This window comes from Monodon monoceros, unplaced genomic scaffold (genome assembly GCF_005190385.1).
Source record: "Monodon monoceros isolate NGI ecotype Baffin Bay Population unplaced genomic scaffold, NGI_Narwhal_1 Super_Scaffold_11, whole genome shotgun sequence".
NCBI classification, from domain to species: domain Eukaryota; kingdom Metazoa; phylum Chordata; class Mammalia; order Artiodactyla; family Monodontidae; genus Monodon; species Monodon monoceros.
In genome coordinates, this window is record NW_021703767.1 from 117,061,173 (window position 1) to 117,077,697 (window position 16,525).

At 38.4% G+C, this 16,525-nt stretch overlaps 1 protein-coding gene across 1 annotated transcript in view; it reads left to right on the forward strand.

Annotated features, from left to right (window-relative positions):
• Positions 1-1,156: 1,156 nt before the first annotated feature.
• Positions 1,157-16,525, forward strand: part of LOC114890188 (phospholipid scramblase 4-like) — a 39,785-nt gene continuing 24,416 nt past the window's right edge. The window contains exon 1 of the mRNA XM_029213612.1: positions 1,157-1,226. The gene's annotated coding sequence lies outside the window, so the exon portion shown is untranslated. The remainder of the gene's footprint in view (positions 1,227-16,525) is intronic.

Genomic DNA, 16,525 nt, shown 5'->3' on the forward strand with positions numbered 1-16,525 from the left:
AGGTTTGCATTCATAAACTCAATCTCTGAATCACTCTCATGAATTTAAAACAAAGCTAATAAATAGTATCATATTTAGCTGTAGTTTCGGCACTACTTCGTTTTATGCTTTCAATATAACATTATTTCAGTATCTGGGTAATGGCCCATGCAATTACTACTGAGAAATGCAATATGAATTTTTTAAATCTATTTCACATACACAGTAGCAGATAGCATTCATAAGGGGAAAATGGAAAATTCCAGAACTCCACTCCCATACGCCTTCCCCTATCCAAACTTCTCCCATAGTGGGGCACTGCCAAGTACTCTTCAGAACTTAATCTAATTTACTTCTGTCCAGTTCTGATTCTTTATAAGGTCAGAGATATCTAGATTCCCTCAGTTCCTGTCAGTGGGTTGTGTTCCTTCCCATGGACCACAGATCTAAACTTCATTAGTTTGAAACCAATACTTGTGCCTAACAACAGTAATTAACAAATGCTATTTTTCTCTCAGAAAACATAGGCGACCCAGCTCCCCCACTCCTCTTTTCTGGCACCCCTTCCTCCCTACCTCCCTCTAACATCAAACTGGCCTCCTCCAATCCAGTGGAAAGGAAAACAAATGCCTGGGCCCCGCGCCTGAGGGTTTCCAGCCCGCATTGCATCGCCAAGGTCAATTCTCCAAGCCAAGGGTCTGGGGTGTGGGACAGATTTAAATTAACAGGGCTCTTACTAAAGGCTGGCTTCTTTTCCTTTCTGGGCTCTTTGATCTCTGCCACGAAGCCCTGCCTCACAGGCTCTAGAAAGTGCCTTTAGGATTAGAGGCAACCGTCGACTTGCTTTTATCTTTTTCTTCACCTCACATGTGAGCAGTGACAACTAGTTTTCCCTCTTTTCCTGTCTCCTGTGCATTTTTACTGGAAAGCCGGCTTCAGCAGCGGCCCGTGCCTCCAGCAGCGGCCCGTGCCTCCAGGGGCAGCGGACCCGCGGTAGCAGATCTCCCAGCGCGGGGGCGGGTCGGGTCGGGTCGGGGCGGGGAGACTGCGCCCCGGGGAGGGTCCCCGCCCGCGGGACCACGCCCCCGACCCTCCTCCCAGTCGCCTGCGGGGCTCTGTGTGTTTTTTTTGCAAAATCCTCCTCTTCCTTCTCCATTTCCCCGCCCCGCCCCTTTCTCTTTCCTCCCTGGATAAACTCAGACCCCAGGCCTGGCGTCGCGGGTGCCGAGTGGACTGCTGGCCGGGCGGTGAGTGGGGCCGGGCGGGCGGAGAGCCGGGTCGCTGGCGCCTCGAGGAGAGGCCCGAGGCCGGCGGACGCGGGGGCACGCCGTGTCCTGGGCTGGCTGCCCCCCGGCCCGCCGCGCCCCGCGCCGCATCCCCAGGTGGTTTCCGAAGTTTCGGGGCGCTCGGCGCATGTCTGCCAGGTGGACGCGTGGGCCTGGCTGGCAGCGAGCCGTCTCCGGCGCTGGGTGAGGGGTCGGGGCCCCCTGGATCTGAAGTCGGCGGTCGTGGCCCCGGGACTGAGGCTGTGTTGGGGAGAGCGTTCCGGCCGCGGAAGAGCGCGCCCCGGAGAGCTGGCTGCGCTGCCCGGCCGCGCTGCGCACCTTTCCCGCGTCTCCTGCCCCGGAGGCGGCTCCACTGGCGTCTCTGGCGGGCGCTCGCTCAGCGCAGCTTTGCGGACCCGGGCCTGGCCGACTCGCTGGTAAAAGGGTTTGCAGCCACTTCTTGACGTGCTTTGCTGGCAGAGCGACGGGGGTTACAGGAGAGAACCCAACTCTCGCTTTAGCATTCAGGCAGACTTGGGGGGCGGGTGGTAAATTATTTCGGCGTACAGTTGGTTTGTTTCTATAAAATAAAACGTTTATGTTTCAAGACTTAGAATTTTCTTTCATTTGTTTTCTGGTCTTAGGACCTACGATTTGGTTGAGTTTTTACTTTGTTGCGTATTTAGTGTGTTATCTACCCAAACTAGTACAGAGATGAAGATATTATGCACTAAGGTCGATTTCCCACCTACGTAAAAGGGTAAAGCTTTAATATTTTATATTGGGTGTTACTGCATTACGAGTAGGATACCCGCCATCTGTCTGTCTTGCTCTCACGGTAAATCTTGGAACACTAGCATCACTTCCAGGAAATTTGGAAAAGCCAAGAATGCTCATCATCATACTCTATGACGTTGTTGAGTCGTATAGGCCAGTGAGGTAGGCAGGAGGACACGTTAACATTCTGATTAGAAAAGAAGACACAACATTATCACTTTTTACACGTAATACAATCGTGTACCTTGAGAATCAACAGAAAACAACTGAAAATCTCATAGAAAAAATAAGAAAATTTAGTGAAGTGTCTAATTGCATCTAACTGCGATTTACAGTTATCAATAGATGTTATATATATATATATATATATATATATAAACTGGAAAATAGAACAAAACAAGCCATTCCGTTTGGCATGAAATAACTTGAAAAACGTATTTTAAAAAAGATGTAAAGCTCTAGGGACATAGATGAAAATATACTATATATGAGAATGTATAGATAAAAATACAATGAAATACATAACGTTCTTCTAGACAAAGGTATCATTTCTCTAAAAGAACATATAAATTAAACAGAATCCTAACCGAATTTTTTTGTTTGTTTTTAAAGCAACTGTTTAGCTCAAAGGGAAAAATAACTACTTGCCAGGAAGTTTTCAATTCAAAGAAAAATGTACATATGTATACATATATCTGGGGATTTTGCAATATAATAAAAGGTCTTATAAAGCTGTAGTGATTAAAAGGCCACTAGGGGGAATAGATCTACTACCAGACAAATCAAAGAAACCGAAGAGACATTTAAGAATAAAAGGAAAGCTGACATTTGATAAGCATACATTTAAAATAGGGAATGGAGAATAAATAACATTTAATCCATCATGTATGGACAATCAGGTGTTTATTTGGGAAACCTAATAATAAAACTTGAACTTTCCCTCACTCTTAACATACAAATGAAATCTAGATGATTTACTAATTTAAGTTGAAATATATGAAACCTAAAAAAGAAGAAAAGCTGAATGAATGTTTGTGAGTGTAGCATGTGGGAAAGCATTTTTGAGGTTAATAGAAAAACCTAAAGCCCATGTAGGGACATGATTCTTAACATTTGCATGCAAGAAAAACAGAACAAAACAGATACAAATGGAAATTGTTAACAGAAAAAGAGCTAATTTTCTAATATGCCTAGAACTCTCATTAAGGACTTTTAAGATCAACCATCCAATCTGAGAATAAAAAGTGTGAATTCAAAGTAAGAGAAACACAAATGATAAGGGGAATGAAGACTCAGCCACATTAATTATCAGAAAAATGCAATTAAAGTAAGACCATTTTTGCCTGTTCTACTGATTTTGAAAATGTGATAATGCTCAGTATTGTTGATAGTGTGGTGAGAGAAATATACTTTTACAAACTCTTAGTGGAAATGTATTGGTAAAACTTTTTTATGGTGATAACTTAAAAATTTTAATATCCATTCACTTATTGGAATTCATCGTGCTCCTAAGTGTGCAAATAAAAATCTGTGTCAAAGATGGTCACAAAAAAAAAAAAAAGATGGTCACAGTAGGATTGTTTGTAATAGAAAACTTGGGAAGAGTTTTGTAACCATTGATTGGAATTTGGTTACATAATTAATTGTACATCTACAGTGGAATAATAATAGTTTAAAACATTTGATAGTTCTAAATGTTCTAAGGTGGAAGTATGTCTGAAGTATATTATAAATTGAAAACAAACTAACAAAAAGCAAGTTGTACCACAGTATGTATAAATGTTTATGTATATGGGTGTGTATATATACATATATTTATATGTATATATGTGTATTTGCTTTATTGTGGTCTGGAACTGAACATGCAGTAGCTCTGAGGTATGCATATATTATGTATATTCATGTTTTGTTCTGTAAATATATGCATATTTGTAAATAAAAAGTGATATTTTTATAATAGGAAAAATAAAATAATAAATAATAAAGAGTTTGAGATTGTAATTAGTAATTTAGGTATATAATTCCTTTCTGGATATATTAGTTATCATTCAGTGTAGAAGAAATATATTTTCTTTCACAGAGCTTTTCATATTGTTCACTTCATTTACTTTCTCTTTGAATGTTCTCTTTCAGCTTCTTTCTTTGAAAATCCCTTCCTTTATCTACTTCCTCAGTATTGATTGCTATGATGTTTCCTATAGGCACACAATTGAAGTTTTGCTTGAGGGATTTCACAGCCTGTTAACATTTTTATAAACAGAAAATACAGTAGTTTTTATACTCTTTATATATTTCAGTAACATTGTCCTAAAATCACTTTTATAGTACTCATTCTTCAGGATGAGAGAGATGCTGTACTTCAAAAAGTTTGTAAGAGTATATTTCTCTCATCACATTATCAACACTACTGAGTATTACCACATTTTCAAAATCAGTAAAACAGGCAAAAATTAGACTACAAAAAAATCAAAAAGAATGCGTGGCAAAACTGTAAACATTCATGACAAATTTGAGAAAAAATTCTTAACATAAAATGAAATTTTCTTTTTATACAGCAGGTTCTTATTAGTTATCCATTTTATACATATTAGTGTATATATGTCAATCCCAATCGCCCAATTCATCACACCACCATCCCCATCCCCCTGCCGCTTTCCCCCCTTGGTGTCCATATGTTTGTTCCCTACATCTGTGTCTCAATTTCTGCCCTGCAAACTGGTTCATCTGTACCATTTTTCTAGGTTCCACATATATGGGTTAATATACGATTTTGTTTTTCTCTTTCTGACTGACTTCACTCTGTATGACAGTCTGTAGATCCAGCCACGTCTCTACAAATGACCCAGTTTTGTTCCTTTTTATGGCTAAGTAATATTCCATTGTATATCTGTACCACATCTTCTTTATCCATTCATCTGTCGATGGGCATTTAGGTTGCTTCCATGACCTGGCTATTGTAAATAGTGCTACAGTGAACATTGGGGTGCATGTGTCTTTTTGAATTATGGTTTTCTCTGGGTATATGCCCAGTAGTGGGATTGCTGGGTTGTATGGTAATTCTATTTTTAGTTTTTTAAGGAACCTCATACTGTTCTCCATAGTGGCTGTATCAATTTACATTCCCACCAGCAGTGCAAGAGGGTTCCCTTTTCTTCACACCCTCTCCAGCATTTGTTGCTTGTAGATTTTCTGATGATGCCCCTTCTAACTGGTGTGAGGTGATACCTCATTGTAGTTTTGGTTTGCATTTCTCTAATAATTAGTGATGTTGAGCAGCTTGAAAAGAAACTTTTTACAAAACCTAGCAAACAGAAAAATGGGCACATGACAAACAGGCAGTTCACAGAAATGGAGCTGAAAATGACTTTTAAGCAAAGAGTAAAAAATGCTCAAGATACGGAAAATAAAACTGAAATGTTTTCACCTTTCAGATTAACAATGACAAAATTTTGATAAAACATAGTGTTAGAAATGTAACACATTTTTGTCTGGTATGTGAGTTGATTCAGATTCTTGGCGAAGAGTTTGACAATATATGTCAAAATAAAAATGTTCAAAACTTTTATCCATCAGTTCTGCTTCCAGGGATTCAATACACTGGTGCATAAAATATATAAATTTATTTCAGCATTGTTTGTAATGGCATACATTTGGGAACAATTTAAATTTTCATCAAGCAGCCAGTTGAACCGTGGTGCAGCCTTTAAACATAATAAGGTTATATGAACTGAAATGTAATCAACATCAAAGAATTTTATTAAATGAAAAAACAAGATACAAAACAGTATATAGGAAACTGCCGTTTGTATTAAAAGGCATATATATTAGTTTGTGTTTGCTTAGAAAACCTCTTGAAAGACACAAAAAATCTAGTATCTGTGGCTGCCTTTTGAGAAGGGAAATGGGGCTCTAGGTAGGAAGGATCCTTTTTGTGATATAAATATATGTACTTTTGCAGATAACACATTTTAAAATGTAAGGTTACTTAATCAAAATGATTTAATTGTAGGTCACCTGACATCCTGTTTTGTTACAGTTTTTAATACTAGAAGACTAGCCAGAAAATGACACAATAAGGCATTATCTGGCAATCTTTTAGATATCATGATTGTCATGGTAATGTTTCCTAAAATGTATTATATAAACATCATGATTATATTATTCTTCTGGAATTTTTTGTACTCCAGGTAACAAAAACATGCCTCCTCTGAAAGCTAAAATGGAGAGACCTGATATTCTCTCTTAAAAAATTAAGCTAATACGTTTAATAAAAGTTATCTATCGGGCTTCCCTGGTGGCACAGTGGTTGAGAGTCTGCCTGCCGATGCAGGGGACACGGGTTCGTGCCCCGGTCCGGGAGGATACCACGTGCCGCGGAGCGGCTGGGCCCGTGAGCCATGGCCGCTGAGCCTGCGCGTCCGGAGCCTGTGCTCCGCAACGGGAGAGGCCACAACAGTGAGAGGCCCGCGTATCGCAAAAAAAAAAAAAAACGTTATCTATCAACTGTGACTATCAGTTTGCTCCCATTTAATCTAATTCTTTTGTTTTTAAATAAAGCTGAATAACCAACCTCCTGCTAAAAAAAGGAAATGTCCTACCATAGACCTTTTGTTTGGAAGGAACCATAGTGTGACTAAAATAAGAAAAATATTTGTATAAATTATAAAAACAGAACATAAATTGATTAGATTTTGCCAACATTTTCATTTGTTCATAGTGAAAATTAGTCACCATTTCTGTCAGGTTTCTTGTAGGATTAATTTCATGCAAATATATAATTAAATATATATTCCATGTATTGTTCTAATGAAAGATTCCATGTGTCTCTGGGTTACTTCTACTGCATGTTTTATTCCAAAGTAACAGACCTAAATTTATCTTGTTAGTGCAGGCCTCTGTAATTGCTTTTTGAGTAGGATAGTTTCTTAATTCTAGCCCATGTAACAGCAACCTATTAAGTTGCCAAGGTGTGGAACAGGAATGACAGAATCCTTCACAATCATCGGACTTTAATCCATTCATACTGAGCCCACTCAACTATCTAGTTCCCTGGTGACTAGGAAACCCATAAAACTAACACAATACACCACAGGAGCCAAGATTTTGGCTTCAAGTCTGTAAAGAGAATTGTGTTTGGAAGGGTGTGTAAAGTTTTCATCTTTTATGGACCTCAGGTCTTTTTAGTTAAATTCACTGTAAGAGTCTAGATTGTCAGTTCTATTTCTATTATTTTTTTCATTTCAGATTATAAAATCTATTATACATTTCTTTTTTTTTTTTTTTTTTTCGGTACGCGGGCCTCTCACTGTTGTGGCCTCTCCCGTTGAGGAGCATAGGCTCGAGACGCGCAGGCTCAGCGGCCATGGCTCACGGGCCCAGCCGCTCCGCGGCATGTGGGATCTTCCCGGACCGGGGCACGAATCCGTGTCCCCTGCATCGGCAGGCGGACTCTCAACCACTGCGCCACCAGGGAAGCCCTATTATACATTTCTTATAGAAAATTTGAAAAGGAAATATTATTTATTCTTTAGTATATTCTCTAGATTTTAAATACTTTTAAAAACAAAACTTTCCATATTATAATTATGCAGATTATTGTAAGCATCTTAATTATTTTTACAAAATTATTGTGACCATATTTTTAAAGGAATATGATTTTATAACGTTTCACTATAATGTGTTTTCTTATATGTGTTAGATATTTATGTGCTAGATATTTATGTAGTTTACAGTTACTACTGTTTCATTCTGTACTCCTTCTATGAGAATGAGAATGTATCACTTAAAACAAAAATCTTACAGCATATTTAAACTTTAAAGGAAGTTTATTAAGATAAGGTTCTTTTATAAGTCAGAAGGAGAAAAATACCGTATGCTAACGCATATATATGGAATCTATAAAAATGGTACTGATGGACCTAGTGGCAGGGCAGGAATAAAGACGCAGATGTAGAGAACTGACCTGAGGACACAGCAGGGGAGGGGAAGCTGGGACGAAGTGAGAGAGTAGCACTGACATATATACACTACCAAATGTAAAATAGATAGCTAGTGGGAAGCAGCCGCATAGCACAGGGAGATCGGCTCCGTGCTTTGTGACCACCTAGAGGGGTGGGATAAGGAGGGTGGGAGGGAGGCTCAAGAGGGTGGGGATATGGGGATATACGTATACATATAGCTGATTCACTTTGTTATAAAGCAGAAACTAACACACCATTGTAAAGCAATTATACTCCAATAAAGATGCAAAAAAGAAAAAGATGTGATTCTTTTAGAAGATGGCTTTTTTTTGAGTGAGGAATGGATGTTGTCCAAAGTTGGGCGTGTGTTGGGGGGGTGAGGGGTATGTCAGAATTGCTTGGAAAATGGTTTCAAACCTCATAAACTTTGTGAAAGAAGTTCTCTAGACTAGTGGTTCTCAGAGTGAACTAGCAGTATCAGCCTCACCTGGTCTGATATGCTCTAAGTCCTATTTGGAATAGATTTCCTTTATACAACTACCCGCCTCCTCCTTGAGAATCATCATATTTGATTGCTGAGCTGTAGGATTTTCGTGCAGGAAGGAGCTTTGGAAATCAATTTGTTCAAACTTTTATACAGGTATAGTTAACATATACTTGTCTGGGTGTATTCTATGTGTGACTGAAGCTCTCTATGAAACATATGCGTAGTTTTTCTTCAGTGTCAACGTGATGAAAATTTCATAATTTTTACACTCATGAGAACAAACTGAACCATATTATTTAGTAATATATGTAGCAAATTGACTTTCTTAAATATTCTTGGTAAGAGTGGAGTGTTAAAGACATATCTACACTCATTTTGGAAGTGGTAACATCAAATGATGAGCTAATATTTGGAAAATCCTTGTAGGAACATTGCATATCCTATTAATCATCCTTTTGCAAATTTCTGCTATGCTAAGTACCCTTGAATAGTACTGTAACAGAAAATTTTTAAAAGACATCTGATTTAATGTCATAATCTAAAAAATGTTTATGTATTAAAAAAAAATCTTTAGCAACTTGATCCAATTTAAAAATCTATATGAAAGAACTCCTTTAGATTTGGCTACAGAAGGTGTTAATTTTTATTTTAAATTTATTGTCTCAGTTGTTTTTGAAATGTTTTAATGTTGGACATTTATGTACTTATAAAAGTTTTCAAAGAAGTTTTCTCAATAGAAAAGAAGTAAAACATCTGAAAATTTGATCATGTTCCTGATTTTTGGAATCATTTTCTTAGTTCTTTATAATAGGTACATAAATATATGTTTTGGTACTTGAATAATTAAATACGCACAGTAGAAAGAATATTTAATTCCTTGACTTAAAAACTGTATCTTCTCCCCCCAACATGAGGGAGTGGAGAAAATGAGAAAATATTGGGGAATTCTCAACTCTTCCTGAGCTGCAGGGATTCCCCTTTCCCTCTGCTTAAGCCAGGACCAGAGGGCTTCTCCTGATCTCTCTGCATCTGGCACTTGCTACTGTGTGTCAGGCTGCCTTGAAATAGTATCATGCTAGAGACACCAGAGAAAAATTAGGAAACTGATTCCGGTTTGATAGTGTTTCCCATTCTGGACTTCTTCTCCCATGCTCTTGCTACTGTTTAATTTTCAGGACCTTCAGATGCCCAATCAATTTTTCTACATTAATTGCATTCAGTTGTGTAGATTTACTGAATTGGACTCAGAACTGGAACATGTGACCTCTTATGAATTTTTTTCCTCCTGGTTCATGGATAATTTCTCTCCCAATTATACATATATTTCAAAAATCTTACAAAAGGGAAGTTGAAAGGGAGTTCAGTAGAAAAGTCTATTTTCATTTTAGAGGGTAGAGTACAGTAATAGTAGTGGGGAGAGCTGGAGAGGGCAGCAAGGTGCAGAAAGTAATTTTCAGTGGCATTTAGAATACTAACCTGGCCTCTGATGATGGTGTTTTGAACTACTCTTTCCCCAGTTTATAGAACTGTGACCTTGAACAGATTATTTAAACTCTGTGGGCTTTTGTTTCCTTACCTGTGTAATGAAAATTGTAATATCCACCTCAATCAACATATACAAAGTTCCTGGAACCTCATAGATAATTAATAATTGATATCTAAAACTGAAATCCAATGACAGTGTTTTATGTATATCAGTTCATTTGAAAAATTAATTCATTAATTAATCAGTAGGTGACTCCTCAGCTCTTTATAGCTAACTGCTCCTTTAAAAAATACTTTAAATCTTTTATAAAAAAATATTAAAATTTTTCACTTAAAAAAATCCCATTTTCGGAACTTCCCTGGTTGCTCAGTGGTTAAGAAACCACCTGCCAGTGCAGGGGACACGGGTTTGAGCCCTGGTCTGGGAAGATCCCACATGCTGTGGAGCAACTAATCCCTTGCACCACAACTACTGAGCCTGCGCTCTAGAGCCTGCGAGCCACAGCTACTGAGCCTGCGTGCCACAACTACTGAAGCCCGTGAGCCTAGAGCCCGCGCTCCGCAACAAGAGAAGCCACCGCAATGAGAAGCCCGTGCACCACAATGAAGAGCAGCCCCCGCTCACCGCAACTAGAGAAAGCCTGTGCGCAGCAACAAAGACCCAACACAGCCAAAAATAAATTTTAAAATAAATTTATTTTAAAAAAACATCTTCTATTTGGCCTCATCCAAGGTAGTTTTATTTTTTTATTATTATTATTATTTTTGCGGTATGTGGGCCTCTCACTGTTGTGGCCTCTTCCGTTGCGGAGCACAGGCTCCGGACGCGCAGGCTCAGCGGCCATGGCTCACGGGCCCAGCCGCTCCACGGCACGTGGGATCCTCCCGGACCGGGGCACGAACCTGTGTCCCCTGCATCGGCAGGCGGACTCTCAACCACTGCGCGACCAGGGAAGCCCCAAGGTAGTTTTAAATTGAAGTGTAACAACAGTTATCTGCTTGAGAAGTTAGAAATATGACCAGTTTACCTATGCTTTCCAGCCCTGTGGTTTAGTATTATGTATTATATAGTTATATGTATAAATAAAAGTATATAATATATAAACAGTATTATATGTCATATATGTGTGTGTGATATTTACATATTTAGTAAATATAAATAATTTTTAACATAGTAATCTCTACATATGAGGTTGTAGAGATAGTATGTGGTGAAGAGAATTACATCTGCCATTATGAGCACAATAATGTAATACTGTAGACAACGCAAAAGTGACAGAAATATACAAATTCAGGGCAACTATCTCCATGTGAATCAACTAACAGTCAAAAAACTTTTAAATAAAGGAAATTTACACCGAGAAACTGATGTGTAAAGTGCATAAATCCTGTAGTCCATCATGATCCGGAATCTGTAGGGAATTGTATTCAGAGAAAACAAAAATATACCCAGAGATGTGGAAGAATAATTCAAGCTTTTAGTGTAGATTTTCTTAAAGGGTGTAGCATAGGATTTTACACAGCAAAAAGTTTCATTTAAACAATATTTTTTGGATACCTACCATGTGCAGGCACTGTTCTATGTACTAGGAGTACAGGAGTAAAAAAGTAAAAATCTTTCTTTAGGGAACTTACCTTCTAGTTGGGGGTTCCATAAAACTTAATCCTTGTTAAGGCTCTTACTTCAAGACCGTTTACTTTTTATCGTACCTGCTGCTAATTCTCTCTCTCTTCCTACTCTTGAAGTTTCTTTATGGGGAGGCTTACTCTCCACTGCCCTTCTTCCTCTTCTCCACCTCTCTCCACCGTATGGCACCCCCTCCAAGCCAGAAAGGGGTTTTCTTTTTGCCCCAGTGGCTTTGTTGGGCCATAGGATGGCAGAGACCCCAGCCCTCCCTTTCATAAACATGATCTCCTTTTGGGCCAGTTTCTCAGGGACAAGGGTGGGGGAACCCATGAAAAACATCTTCCTGAGCTCTGTTTGTATCATAAGAAATCTTGCTGCAGAATTTTTTGTGAAATGAATTTTTCACCTACCTCATTACGCTTGCTAAAATACATAAACTGATTCAGTTTAAAATTTACAGCTGACGTTTTTATTATCCATGGTAACGTCACATATGAATTAGTCTATAATCCACAAACCTTTTGCTGAGCCACGGTAGAGAGATTAATATAAATCTGTCACCATTACTGTAAAACCATTTCAAAAACCAGACCCACCCAATTATAAAATGAATTTCATATTCAAAGAGTAGCATATTTGAACTAGTTGTTTTTGCTTTTTGATTTTACCAAGTCTATCACCAGAATTGCTGTGCCTTACAAAGACAAAAAGTAGCTCATTAAATTGTACATACAGTTGACCCTTGAACAACACAGGTTTGAACAGCGAGGATCCACTTATACGCAGATATTTTTTCCTAAATAGGAACTGTAGTACCACATGATCTGAAGTTAGTTGAATCCACGGATGTGAACCAGGGATGAGAGGACCAACTGAAAAGTTATAGGTGGATTTTAGACTGCTGAGGGTCAGCACCCTTAACCCCTGTGGTTCAGGGTCAACTGTGTTTTTTCTATTTTCAAATCTCCCCTACCTCAAATATTGAAGAGTTCTGGTTTGGCCAAAAGGTAGACAGCTGCACTGGGTAAAAGGAAGGCACAGGGAAACTGGATCACCAGTCAATGCTGCCAGAACTTCTTGCTAACTGTACAGCCTTGGAGAAGAGCCTCTTAATAACTTCTCTGTGCCTCAGTTTCCACCTCTATTATAGTATCTCTTCTATAAAGCTTTCTATGAAGTTAATATTTGTAAACTGCCTATGAAGATGTTTTAAAGTATTTTTGTTGAATACGAGTTAAAGATAGAAAGGGATCATCAATAATGGGAGATCTGATTTGATATATTGGCCACAAAAATAATAATCAGTTTTTGGACGTCCAGTCTTTTTCATCCATCAATATAAAGCTAAGAAATGTAAAAAAAAAAGTGAGCAAAAGAACACGTAATACCTCTAGTGAATTTACTGCAAAAATCTAGTTAAACCCTAAATGTGTAAGATTTGGGTGGGATCAGAGGCTTATATTTCTGGATACCCCTGTCAAATCTGATTTGAACTAGTTTGTTCCTCAGCAGTGATTTCAAGGAGCCTACCCCTAAACATGTGTTAATTTAAAATTTCTCTCTTTCAAAAAAGTAGTTACCTAGCTATTATAATATTCAATCCAGAATCCACAGGCAAGCTAAATTAGAAACACAATGTATCTGTTGCTTTTAAACCTCCAATTTGAGGGGCTGTTTCCCTAGGCAACCATTAAATTTCCATTTGTCTTTACCTTGCTTCATCTGAAGAAATGAATAGAAGTTTTATATGTTTGAATTAGCAATAGGTATTTAAAGGGTCACTTATAAAAGGAAGAATCAACAATCCTTTTGAATATAAGTAAAAGTTCCTGAGTACCTACTATTCTGTAATAGTTTTGCGTTAGTGATTCTTTAAAATCTATTAAGCCACTGTATCAGTTAAACTTTCTCTTTCAAAAAGCACATTATTATTATTAATATTTAAGGAATTAAGAATTATATTTAATGGCATGGTAATACAAAAGGAAATTTTCCCTTAGCATATGGGAAAAGTTTAAAGGAAGATAATATTTAATATTGAGATGGTCACTCAGATATGATTTAGGTTTAAACTGAAGAAGTCTGCTAGAAAGAAAATAGCAAAATGTTCCCTAAATTATAAGAAACATCCACCTATAGAACATGAATCCTTCTTAAATTGTTTTATCATAAGAGAATGGCAGAGGTATGTGCAAATATTTATGTAAATGGAAATTATATAGCATTGTTCATAATACCAAAAAGGTGTAAACAGTTAAAATGGAAGAATAGTTTGAATAAGTTAGGGTATAGTCATTGGTACCTTACATTTAAACAAATACATTTATTAGTTTCACAGTATATTTGAAATAAGTGGCAAAGAGATGATATCTTTAAATTTTCTGCTCATTTTAAAGTCTATTACTAAATAAATCCATTCATCTTAAAAATATAAGCAGACACATAAGCTATGCTTTACTCATTTTCTTTCATTTGGCTACAAATATGGAAAGCCCTCCAGCAGTGTCTCCATTTTCTTTTTCCTAGTTTTTCCAATTTGCAACTCCTTACAAACAATGCTCATAAAATCATATCTGCTAGAATTGTTACTCACCCAAGACCTTGGACTCTTTAATCAATAGAAATTGATAAGAGGCCAGACAAGAAATTCAGGCAAGGCTTTACTGGGGCTCGTACTGCAGCAGGAGGGAGCGAGAATAAGAAGCAGGTGGCCTTGCTCACTCTCTGAGGCAGGGGCTAAGCTGGTTCCTTAAATGGGGTGAGGGTAGGGCCGGGTCAGTGGGCTGGGCAGGAGGTGTAGCTTAGGTGGTCTTCCCACCCCCTTAGTGGTGCTGTGTGCAGGGATCATGCACAGGACCCTGCTTTTACCCTCGGCACCTCAGAAATGGCAGTTGGTTTGTGGCCTTTTTGTATCTTATTGCTCATAATTGCCCCACTGTGCATGCGTGTAGTTATTTTCAGTCCCTTATAGTTTCTTTGTATTATGTTGCTCGAGGAGACGAGGGTCCCAGGTCCTAGCCCATCTCTTGGTATCAGCTTGGAACCCAGCATAAAGTCTTACACATAGATGCTCAGTAATACATGTTAAATGACTGGCAGCATTTTTTCTAATACTACATTTGAATACCCAAATAGGGGACTGTGGTAGATGGACTGGGACTTTGCAAGAACTAGCTGTATTTCCTGCCCCTGCTAAGGAGCTGAAGGAATTATATGGACAGGGACCTCTTGCTTTCTCTTCTCTCCTCTCACAGCTGAAGGCACTGGAAACAGGCAGAGCCCAAGGTTTGAGATTTCACACGCAGGTTTCCAAGCCTTGTGCCTAAAGAACGGCAAGATTCTCGTGTGCCCAGAGTCTCTCTTGCCAAGAGACCAGGACAGATTCTAGTAAATACTCAACTGCAAAAAGCTGATTGTCATTTTCAGTTTTGTGATTGAATATCCATGGTATGGTTCAAGGATTTGCGGTTTTATTGCACTTTGCTAGTGTGTCACTATTTACAAAGGTGAAATTGAAGCATGAGCATATAACACAGCTGCAATGCTTGTTGCAGCAAGTGGTATCCGGGTAAATGCTCTCTTGCTGTGGGATGCCATTTAAGATACCAGGGCTGCCTTGCACAACGGCAAACCACAGCTTCCCCAACCTCATGCTATCTCGCCCATGTCTCCTTTCCCTCTTAATTATGCTTCAGTTGGCTTAGATTCCCCCGTATGTAGCCCAAGCCTTGAAAATGCGAAGGCCTCTGCAATTGAGTTCTCTAGACCATGTGATGCTAACCTATTACAGAGACACAGCTCAGTTTTCTATCTGATTTCCCTTTGATAGAAAGCCAAAAGTCAGTCTTTCTTCAATGTATGGCACTTTCTGGCCTTGCTGAGTGAATGAGAAATCTGAAACAATCCACTGAATGTTAAGGGAGGATTAAGTTAGAACATTCACGACTGTACCAACAGGACATTATCCTGCCTTATATAACATTTGTTGATAAAACTATATTGTAAAGATTCAATGCAATCCCTATCAAACTACCACTGGCATTTTTCACAGAACTAGAACAAAAAATTTCACAATTTGTATGGAAACACAAAAGACCCTGAATAGCCAAAGCAATCTTGAGAACAAAAAACAGAGCTGGAGGAATCAGGCTCCCTGACTTCAGACTATACTACAAAGCTACAGTAATCAAGACACTATGGTACTGGCTCAAAAACAGAAAGATAGCTCAATGGAACAGGATAGAAAGCCCAGAGATAAACCCACGCACATATGGTCACCTTATCTTTGATAAAGGACGCAGGAATGTACAGTGGAGAAAGGACAGCCTCTTCAATAAATGGTGCTTGGAAAATTGGACAGGTACATGTAAAAGTATGAGATTCGATCACTCCCTAATGCCATACACAGAAATAAGCTCAAAATAGATTAAAGACCTAAATGTAAGGCCAGAAACTATCAAACTCTTAGAGGAAAACATAGGCAGAACACTCTATGACATAAATCACAGCAAGATCCTTTTTGACCCACCTCCTAGAGAAATGGAAATAAAAACAAAAATAAACAAATGGGACCTAATGAAACTTCAAAGCTTTTGCACAGGAAAGGAAACCATAAACAAGACCAAAAGACAACCCTCAGAACGGGAGAAAATATTTGCAAATAAAGCAACTGACAAAGGATTAATTTCCAAAATTTACAAGCAGCTCATGCAGCTCAATAACAGAAAAACAAACAACCCAATCCAAAAATGGGCAGAAGACCTAAATAGACATTTCTCCAAAGAAGATATACAGACTGCCAACAAACACATGAAAGAATGCTCAACATCATTAATCATTAGAGAAATGCAAATCAAAACTACAATGAGATATCATCTCACACCAATCAGAATGGCCATCATCAAAAAATCTAGAAACAATAAATGCTGGAGAGGGTGTGGAGAAA